The sequence below is a fragment of the Glycine max genome, chromosome 9 (genome assembly GCF_000004515.6).
Source record: "Glycine max cultivar Williams 82 chromosome 9, Glycine_max_v4.0, whole genome shotgun sequence".
Lineage (NCBI taxonomy): Eukaryota > Viridiplantae > Streptophyta > Magnoliopsida > Fabales > Fabaceae > Glycine > Glycine max.
This window is the reverse complement of record NC_038245.2, coordinates 12,827,808-12,839,776: the sequence shown is the minus strand read 5'-3', so window position 1 is coordinate 12,839,776 and position 11,969 is coordinate 12,827,808.

Here is an 11,969-nt window from a genome sequence, read left to right as displayed (position 1 = left end):
TTGAGTCAGTTACCTAAAGGGAAATCACTCGTTGGTAATTAGCCGACACAATGACTAATTAGTTGACGAATTTTCATACCAACAAGCTACACAAGCCATATGTTGTTGATCCTAGAATACTTGGAAAGAAATCGAATAGTCAATATCCAACATGTTCCTAGGGAAGCAAATGTTGTTGTCCCCTATCTAGTTAATCTTGGGGCTCAACAATATGTTTCTTTTCATATTTGGGATGATTCATCCTCACATCTCTCTGCCCTAAAAAAATGCTCACAAATGTTTTTTTTTAAATAAATATTAGTCACTTTGTCCCTTTATAATGGAAATATATTTTCTTAAAAATTAAATAATGACAAAATGTAATTTAAAATATTTTTATTACTAACATTTCTTTTTAAAATTATGTATATTTCTAAGTTTTACAATATTTGAATATATTTTTAAAATAATATTCTAAATATAAAGTTATATAAATTAAAATTATATAAGATATGTGCAAGTAAAAACAAATTTAAATAAATATCAATATCCATAATTGTTTTTATGTTTTGTGCGTGTATATATACTAACTTATATTTTTGTAAAATTTAAAAAATAATTAATAAATACATTAAACACTATCATGGTATAAATTTTTTTATAAATTATAAGTTCAATATCTTATTGCACTAGTACGATATTTAAAATAAATTTTACGAAATAGTTTTTTAATATAAAAACTAAAATTCTATATATATATATATATATATATATATATATATATATATATATATATATATATATATATAATAGTAAAGTAATATATTTGCTTTCGTTAAGGGACAAGAGTGTACGTATTTTATCACGAGGATGGAGGGTGGTGTAAATCTTCGAGGGGTGGTAGCATAAGGATGTTTTAGAAATATTTTTTTTTTAAATAACTTAAATAAAGGAGTAAAATGTCATATATTTAAATTTTGTTGGAAAAAATGTCTTTTCCTTTTAGCATTAGAGGATATGGCAATATAATATTCATATCTCTCATACTTTTTTTTTAAAATTTTGATCTTTGTAAAAAAATTCATTCATTTTTAGTTTTTATAAAAAAAAAAATTAATTTTAATCTTTATAAATTTTTTGGTTCATCTTTCCTTCCTGTAAATTTTTTTTCGTTCCTAAAATATAAACTTACAGGAATAAAAAAAATAGAATCTTAGAGACTAAAATTGAAAAAACACCACCAACAAAAATTAAAGCTAAAACTAAAACTATTAAAATTAAAAAAAATACATACTTACATAACTAAAAAAACTCACAAGAACAATTATTTCATAATAATAATTCATATTTAAGTCTATATTTTAATATTATAAATGACAAATAAATAAATATGAGTGTCCAAAGGAGGCTTTGAAAAAGAAATTCAGAAATCACAATTAATATTCACAATCTTTAAGTAAACTTCAAACAATTTAAGGCTTCAATAAATGAATGAAAGGAAAGCTGAAGCATCTTACTGCACATATATGTAGATATATTTTTTCCTTTATTTTGACTTTTAGTACCGAATATAGATATAGAATATAAAGCATACGCGGCAAAGAATGTATGTCACTATCTTATAGGCAACAGCTAGCAGCACATCATGCTACTATCTTACAAAGTATCTAATAGGCAACAGCTAGCAGCACATCATGCTACTATCTTACAAAGTACTAAAAAAACAATTAATTAATTAAAGGCGAAAACACCGAAATCAAAGAATTACAACTTACAAATCTGTGATTAAGAAGGCACCAATATAGGACAACGAAGCATGATTATCTTAAGCTTGCTTTCATGACAAAGCAAAACAAGGAAGATGACACGAGATACCAAGACATAAACACGTAGCAGCATATACCGAAGACGGAACTTCGCAAGTAAGATTCGGGGTGTTGTAACTGTGAATATTTTAATAAAAAATAAAAATAAAAAATATATATTTTTGTCAAAAAGAAAAACAAGCTGTGAATATTTTAATACTGTGGATCATGTAGCATTTAAAATTGAAAATCGTGATGGGTTAGGACAGACAAGGTCACCACGTTTAATTTCGTAAACAATTTTTATATATGGATTTGATTACACCATACCGAATCACGTTGCGGCAAGCGAGGTTGGGTTTTTTGGTTTTTCTGCAAGGCAGGGCTGTTTTACATTTTGTGTACGAAAATGCCCTTTTATTACCAATTAATAAGTTTAGGGTTTATTTATAAATTATATCATTCAACTTTTATTATTTTACAAACTAGTGTTTAGCCCGTGCCGACGTCCAGGCTTATACTCCTGTTTAAATATTACCAACAAATATGTAAAGTTTAATAACGATGTTTATTTGAATGATAATAATGTTGACATATGTTTAGAAAAAGTAACATAAAATAAGAATACAAACAAACTCAATACTATTATAGATTGTTGAATGATGTTGTTCTAGTAATGAAAGAGAGGTTGTACAATAAAGAGAGATAAATAAATATATACATCAATATTCACCTGAAAAGTAGACATTTAAAATCAATATACTTTAGTGGAGGTGATATAATAACAAACATGTATCTGTTGTCTTGGTTATGTGATATTGCAACATAAAGAAACCGTTTATAGTAATATTTGAGATTTTTTAAATGTTAAATATTACTAATATTTAAGAATATATATAAAAAATTAACGTGTATATTTAAGCAAATAACAAATAATCATATAGTCTAGTAATATGGTTCAGATTACAAAAATGAAACTTTGTCTGGTAAGACTGGTTAATGGAATTACAATTCAAAGTACTATGACAGACATATAATATATTCACAAAGAAACAATTATAAAAAAAAAAAACATATGAGAGGTCTCATGACGTTAACCTGAACAATAGTTATGTTTATCCCATGCGTCATCCATACTTATTGTTGGTCATATAATGATCATTTTTTTCACTTCCTATGATAATCTTTTGCACCTCAGCAAACATTTAGTCTATTAATCCATATATATACTCTAATAATGTATGAAAGGTTTCATGGCGTCAACCGAAAAAGTAGTAATGTTTGTCTCATGCGTCATCCATATTTATTGTTGGTAATATAATAATTATCTTTTTCACTTCCCATGATACTCTTTTGCACCTCGGCAAACATTTAGTCTATTCATCCATATATATACTCTAATAATGTATGAGAGGTCTCATGACGTCAACCTGAAAAGTAGTAATGTTTGTCCCATGCGTCATTCATATTTATTGTTGGTCATATAATGATCATCTTTTTCACTTCCCATAATAATCTTTTACACCTCAGCAAACATTTAGTCTATTAATCCACATATATATACTCTAATAATGTACTTAGTATATTAAGCGCTAACCTTTTACCGTTTCGGTGCGTCATTCATATTTATGACTGAAAATTTAGTATATTTGTATAATAATAATGTTTAAGTATTGACAGAAAAAATACATTAAATAAAATATGGATTTGAAACATGCACCAAAATGTAGACTTGTTAATTGTATTTCAAATGAAGTCGTTCTAATTAATTTGAATGGTCATCGAGAATCAGAAGGAGACATACTAATTCTTGGCAATAAATGTTGATTGACATTGATGAATTTGATTTATTTTGATGATGATTGACATTAAATTATATTTATTAATTATTTATTGATGTATATATTTAAAAATGTGTTTTCAATTTACATTTTTTAGCAAATTGTAAACAATAAAATGCATTGCCTAAAAATCATAATTATTAAATTACAACTTTAAACTGTTAAAACAAAGTAACATAAAAAAATTTTCATCAATCAAAATGGGGTAATCATCACTCTAATTTTCTCAAAAAAAAAATATGTTTGATTATTAAGTACCTATTAATTTGAAATGAAAATTAACAAAAATATGAATAAAATATGTTTATTAATTAAACGTTAATCAGTTGACAATGATTACGGTAAAAACAAATACAAAATTGAAGTTGTTTTAATAATATGTTAAAATTGATACTGTAATATTTAAAATTAATTGTTAAGTACCTACTAATTAAGAATAAATCATCGACTAAATTATGATTATTTTCATATCCTAACAGAATATGGTTATTAATTAGAAAATTATGATTATTTTTATATCCTAACATAATATTTAAAATTGATTGTTAAGTATCTATTAATTTGAAATTAAAATTAACAAAAATAAGAATAAAATATGCTTATTAATTAAACGTCAATAAATTGACAATGATTACGGTAAAAAAATACAAAATTGAAACTATTTTAATACTATATTAAAATTGATACTGTAATATTTTAAATTTATTGTTAAGTACCTATTAATTTGAAATGAAAATTAACAAAAATATGAATAAAATATGTTTATTAATTAAACGTCAATAAAATATGTAACATTTAATATTTAAAAGGAAAATATATTATTATAAATTATTATTATTAATTACTGTATCACAATGATAATTTTTTCACTTTTCGTGCTAGACTTTTATTATTTATTATGAATATAATGATAATCTTTTTCACTTCCCGTGCTAGACTTTTATTATGAAAATATTGTTGTATATTTATCAATAGTGTTAAAATTCATTATGGAATGACTGAAAATTTAGTTTATTTGAATAATAATAATGTTTAAGTATTTGCAGAAAAAATACATTAAATAAAATATGAATTTGAAACATGTGTCAAGGTGTAAACTTGTTAATTGTATTTTAAATGAAGTCGTTCCAATTAGTTTGAATAGTCATGAGAATCAGAAGGAGACATACTCATTCTTGATAATAAATGCTAATTGACATTGATGAATTTGATTTATTTTGATGATGATTGACATTAAATTATCTTTATTGATTATTTATTGATTTTTCGTTTAAAACATTAATCTGATGTTAACAATAATCTTATTTTTTTAACTAACATAATTAAAATATCTAACTCTTCAATAAAAATTTGAAATATCTACTCTTTGATTCAAGTATGAAACTTATTTTTCATAAAAAAAAATTAACTAAACTTAATGATTTTTTTATTTTTTTAAAATATATAAATTATTTTACGCTATTAGTGTGAGTTATTATACACTTAAAGATTTTTAATATTATAACTTATAAAAGAAATTACATGTAATTTTTCTATTAAATATTTTGACCATGTCATATGCTATTGAAATGTTAATCATTTTTATAAATTAGTCTAATAATTTTTATTATTATAATAATATATTATTATAAATTATTATTATTGATTACAAAAAATATTTTTGTTTTTATTATTTTTATTTTATTATTGTTATTAGATGTAAGGCTTTCATTCTAAGAGTCACACATTTGAATTCAAAATGTGATTGGATTTTCAAACGTAACTTTTTTTTTTGGAAATATTAGTTCATTGGAAATAATAAATGCTGATTGACATTGACGGAAATAATAAATGTTGATTGACATTAAAGCAACAAAAACGTAGAAGACATAAAATAGTGCAAAATTGAAGGAAACAAAATGCAGAAGCATTAAAAGTAAATTGTTTTTATGTTCAACCTGTATAAGCACAAATGTCAAGAATATCTACAACAGAGATTTTGTACACGTTGATATGTTACCATGATAAGAACAGAATTGGAGAAGATTCAAGATAGCTTGTGAACATCAAAGTTAATCATAGTAATAAACATTATTTTTTGCAAGTAATACATAGATGAACACGTAAAGAAAGGAACTCAAACATGGAACACAAAAAAGATAAAAATAGGTAGCGAATGCAACACAAAGATCCATATTGTTCCATTAAGGCAGAACAACAACAATCCAACTATGTTCATCTGATACCTATGAATGGGGTCCGTTTCCGAGAAATTCAACTGTAATCCAACACAAAGAAAAATAAAATAGCAAAAGTATTGTCAGTATATAGAAAAGTTAAAGATGATAGATAAATTAATAATAACAATTGAAGTATAATATAATAAATCTAGGCAAAAATCAAAGATTTTTTAGATAAAAAACGAAAATGGCGGGGGAATCACGACAGAGAAGGCTCAGGAACACAAAAAAAATTAAGCTTTGATAGAGAAAGCAAGAAAACGAACCTGTGTACATGGAGTTTGGAGATAAAAATCGAAGCTTTCTGAGATAAAAATCGCAGCTTTAGAAGAAACAATGAACATGCAGTGAAAAAACAAAAAACTGAAATAAAAAAACGCATACAAATGCAAATAGAGGTAAAAAAAAAAGAAAACAGAAGAAGACGGGAAGGGAAAACGAAGCAAGAAAATGAACCTGTATTCATGGAGTTTGGAGATAAAAATTGAAAATGGCGGGGGAAGCACGTCGGAGAAGGCTCAGCAACACAAAAATTTAAGCTTTGATAGACAAAGCAAGAAAACGAACCTGTATTCATGGAGTTTTTGAGATAAAAATCGCAGTTTTAGTGTTTTCTTCCACCTTCTCTGCATTCATAAAAAAAATCAACATGCCAAAAAATATATTGAATCATTAGACCACCAAAAAAGGAGGAAAACACAAAAAGTTGGGTATAGGAAACAATGAGCACGTTGGAGAAGGCTCAGGAACACAAAAAAGTTTAAACTTTTGTATTGAGAGAAGTCAAAAAACAAAATAAAGGCAGAACACCCAAAAAAATTTAAGTTTTTGTGTTTACGAACCTGTACTCATGGAGTTTTTGAGATAAAAATCTCAACTTTAGTGTGTTCTTCCACCTTCTCTGCATTCATAAAAAAATCAATATGCCAAAAAATATATTGAACCATTAGACCACCAAAAAAGGACGAAAACACAAAAAGATGGGTATAGGAAATAATAAACACGTTGGAGAAGGCTCAGGAACACAAAAAAATTTAAACTTTTGTATGGCGAGAAGTCAGAAAACAAAATAAAGGCAGAACACCCAAAAAAAATTTAGCTTTTGTATTTACGAACATGTACTCATGGAGTTTTTGAGATAAAAATCGCAACTTTAGTGTGTTTTTCCACCTTCTTTGCATACAATAGCGATTAATAAAAAAAATCAACATGCCAAAAAATATATTGAACCATTAGACAAAGGCAGAACACCCAAAAAAATTTAAGCTTTTGTCCTGCGAAAAATCATAACACAAAACAAAGGCAAAAGACACAAAAAAATTGAAGCTTTTGTGTTGCAAAGGAAGAACAATAGTCAGCCTGTCAAATAAGTCCAAGGAACACAAAAAAAATACAATTTTTTGGACCGTCAAAACCACAAACCAAAGGAGAAATCAAATACATCACGTAGAAGGATAAGATAGAAAAGAACCCAGAAATCATTTTTCGGCCAAACCAAGCAAAGAACTGTCAAACCAAGCAAAAAAGCTTCAGCCTTTGGGTTTTCCTCATGGGAGAGAAAACAACGGCTTTACCAAGCAACAACCTTTCGGTTTTTTGGCCAAACCAACCAAATGAAAAAAGAAAACGCAACAGGATAGGAGAGAAAAGAACCCAGAAGAATGGAGAGGAACAGAGGATTCAGAAGAATGAAGAGGAATGGAGAGGAACGAAAATGGGAAACGGAGAGTTGAGAAGCAATGGGAAAGAGAAAGGGGTCAGAAGCAAAATTCAAAATGAAACATATGTTGGAAAATACAAAAGCCTTGGGAACAAAATTAGTGCATCGATAATTGTGCGGCACGTTGGAAACTTAAAAATAGTAATTATTTATTTTATTTATTATATATTATTTACTGAAAATGCATTATAGCATGATTTGACATTTTTAGGCGGGAATTGCATTGCACCACAGCTTGACACGTAGGCCATCCAGGGCCTTGTTTGTATATAGATAGATGATTTTATCATTCAAGTTTTTAATTTTTGTGCATTTTAACACTGATGATAAAAGATGGATGATTTTCAATTTTTACATGATTGCAATTATTACTCATATAGAAAGTGATTTTTTACATCGATTATAACCACAACTGATGTAAAAATTTACTTTTCTACATCGATTAAAATTATAATTGATGCACAAAAATTTAGAAAAGTGATTTTTTACATCATTTTGTTATCAAAGTTGCAATAATGGCAAACCCTGAATCGCAAGAGCATCCATGGATCTCGAATGCAATTCCTTTGTTAGTGGTTCTTCTAATAACACTTCATGTCTTCACCTTGGTAACCCTAACCCCAATTTCTCTTCTTCTTCAATTTTTTCTTTCACCTCAACAAACGTAACCTAAATTATTCTCTTTCTCTGTGCTTTAGGTGTATTGGATCTACAGATTAACCATTGACAATAAGCCACAATAGCAACAACAACAGAGAAGGAAGGCTCATTGACTAACTACAACAAAGTCATTCTCATTCAATGTCATTTTTTGCAGGGAAGAATGAGGTTTTGCTTGATTTTTAAATTTGAGTGTTACTGATATGGTTGTTGTTTGCTTCTATGAGCAAGTGTGCCAAAATTGAGTAATGTGTGTGGAATATAGTCAAGCTACAATGCAATTTAGTTCATCTTATCTTAGTTATATTGTATGCTTAGAGTATGTTTATATCAATGATTTAATACTCTATGTATTACATAAATAGACGACAAAAGATTTAGAAATTAAGTAATTCAAGCTAGGGGTATAGGGGCATACATATGGTGTTTAAGGATTTAAAACTACAATAGAAAAAATATGACATGGTTGATGTGCTGGAAGTGTTGTTGGACTTGAAGGATTTTATGTTGTTGGCGAGGATAAAGTCGTTGTCACTGGTGTAGAAGTTGAGGGTCTCTCGAGATTTTCAATATAAATGAGTGCAAGGAAGGAGAGAGATAAAAGAAAGGGTATGATGTAACTCCATGTGGAGCTTGTAGGCCTTGGATCTTCTTCATCAATGAATTCCTTTGCTTCTTTAATGAAAGCGGAATGGATATGGAAGAATGATGATTGGAGATGCCACTTCAAGGAGAAGATGAGTCAAGAAGAAACTCACCACCATAGGAAGCCATGGATAAGAGCTTGAAGATAGGAAAAGATGAGTGGAGAGAGGGAGAGAAGGAGCACGAAATTTTGTGCCTCAAAAGAGTTTTAAACTTTGAAGTGTAATTCTCAAATGATCAAAGTTTAAAAAATGCACACACGTGACCTATATTTATAGCCTAAGTGTCACACAAAATTGGAGGGAAATTTGAATTTCTATTCAAATTTCACTTGAATTTGAAATTGAATTTGTGGAGCCAAAATTTCACTAATTATGATTAGTGAATTTTAACTATGGTTCAGCCCACTAATCCAATATCAAGTCCAAGATTCTCCACTAAGTGTGTTTAGGTGTCATGAGGCATGTAAAGCATGAAGGACATGCACAAAGTGTGACTATATGATGTGACAATAGGGTGTAGCAAGCAAATGTCCACCTCCCCCTCTAAAATTTAATTGGATTGGGCTTCTCCCAATTTAATTAAATTTATTTTCCAACACACACATCAAATATTCACTTAATGCATGTGAAATTACAAAACTACCCCTAATACAAAAACTAGTCTAGGTGCCCTAAAATACAAGGGCTGAAAAATTATACATTTCTAGCGTACCTTACCTACATTATGGAGCCCTAAATATAAGGCCCAAAAATAATGAAACCTTAATCTAATATGTACAAAGATAAGAGGGCTCATACTTAGTTCATGGGTCCAAAATCTATCCTAAGGCTCATGAGAATCCTATGACCTTCTCTTGCATCTCTGGTCCAATCTTCTTGGAGTCTTCTATCCAATGCCCTTGGGGGAATAAGATTGCATCAGGGTGATTGTGAAAAGAGAGGCAAAATAAAAAGTAGTGAAAATTCAATCTTTCTTGGGACATTTCTCCTCATTGACAAATTAGTCCATCAAAATTTTACTGACAAATCAGTTCATCTTACTCATCATCAGAGTCAACGACATAGTAGAAAAATTTTCGCTAACAAATCCATCCACAAATGCCACGTACAACATTCCGATTGCTTTGGCGGAGATATTTAATATTTAGACTAAATTGTTGCACTTTTGACAAATCTAGGAACAATAATTTATTTTTTTATCTTTCAAGGACTAAAGTGTCAACGTATTACAAATTCAAGGACTAAATTGACTATTTACTCTTTAGAGTTTAATGGTCATGCATTAACATTGTAAAATATTAATCGTCACTCTTATGGATGAGACCCAGGATTGACCATGCTTTTAGGCCAATCTAGACTTCAAATAAATTAAGTTAAGCCTTTAAAATTAGTCTATAATAGTTAACATGTTAGACTAGAGTTTAATAATTTTGAACCTAGGTAGACTCAAGCATACCAAAGTTTAGCCTCGTATTTCCAAATCTAAATAAAATTAATTTTAACATAATTATAATTATATCTAACAATTCAAAATTAATTTATTTTTTATATTTAAATTAGAATACACAAGTTGGAGAGTGACACTCTCACTTTGTTAATTAGATATTTTTAATATTGGTTTTCTTTTCTTTAAAGATATATTTCAAACACAATTCTTCGCCTATAAAGAAAAAAAATCCTTAAACTATCTAAAATTATCATCTTTTATTTTTATATTTAATTTTTTAGCTATTTATCTCTTTCAATATCCCTCCTCTTATCAATATATTTAGATTAAATCTTAGTAGTTATTTTAAAAAATACATCAATAATTAAAAATATTTTTGTATCAAAATTTTAATTATTTATTATAAATCCAAAATATAGATTATATATTTAAAAATACTTGTTTGCTATAAATTATATAAAGATACTACTAATAAAAAATAATTTTTCGTGCCTCTACAGCAAAATCAATCGGACATTGACTCTACCTCTCTTTCCATCCATCTAATTCAAACACAACACGAGAGAATATTCAATTTTAAAATAGGGTATACTTTATTTTATATTTTAAATTTTCTTTTATATTTATTTTTTGAAGTCATGGGTTATGTGTGTATTCTGTTGAGTTTTTTTACCCCTATAAGACAAAAATAATAAAAATTCACACAAATAATACAAGTGTAAAATTATTTACATAAATGATATAAAACACTCTTAGGCATAAGAAATTGATTTCCCACATCCCGTTTTCTAAAAAATACAGCTTCAAAAAAATTGTTTTTCATAGTTGGGAAATTGGTGGCACATGATTTGATTTCTCAACATGTTTTTTTTTCATTTCTTTTTTATAATCTTATATTTTCTGTTTTTCAATTTTTTTGTTTTTGTTTTTTAATTGTATATTTATTTATTTATTTTTTAAAATATTTTATTTTTCTTTTTTTAGAAATTTTTTAATTGTGCTATTTATTTTTCCTTTTTTATTTTGTTTTTTATTCTATATTTTTGTGTATTCATTTTTTTTCTTGAGTGGATTTTCATTACCATATTTTTTTATAAAATTATTTCAATGTTTCTATATATTTTTTTGTTAGTATAATTTATATTTAACCCTCAACTTTGATTCAATTAAAAAATATTAAGTTAATATGAAATATAATAAAATTACAAAAAATACAATATAATATTTATATTAATGTTGTTTTGATTAAAAATTAAAATTATAAATAATTCCACATAAAGTTAAAACTATTTTTGTTGGTTTGAACTTGTATTTTTAACACGGACATTTATTTTTGGAATGAATTGGGTTGGAACACATGAAATATCTTTTTGATTGATCTAATTCTATAATATTCATTTTTTGTGAGTATACGAGAAGATCTTGGAGGGGATTAGTGGTTTGTGACACTCTCAACAACTTTTTTTCTTCCTTTTGAGACATGATTTTGAAGCATTATTATATCTATTTAATATATGAAACTTGTACCATCAAATTCATCTAAGTAAAATTTATGAGACCATATTATTACTTGATTGATAAAACTTCATAAACAGACCCAAAAGTGCAAAAACTCACATTCATAAAAAAATTAAAGCAATTAAGTAATTCC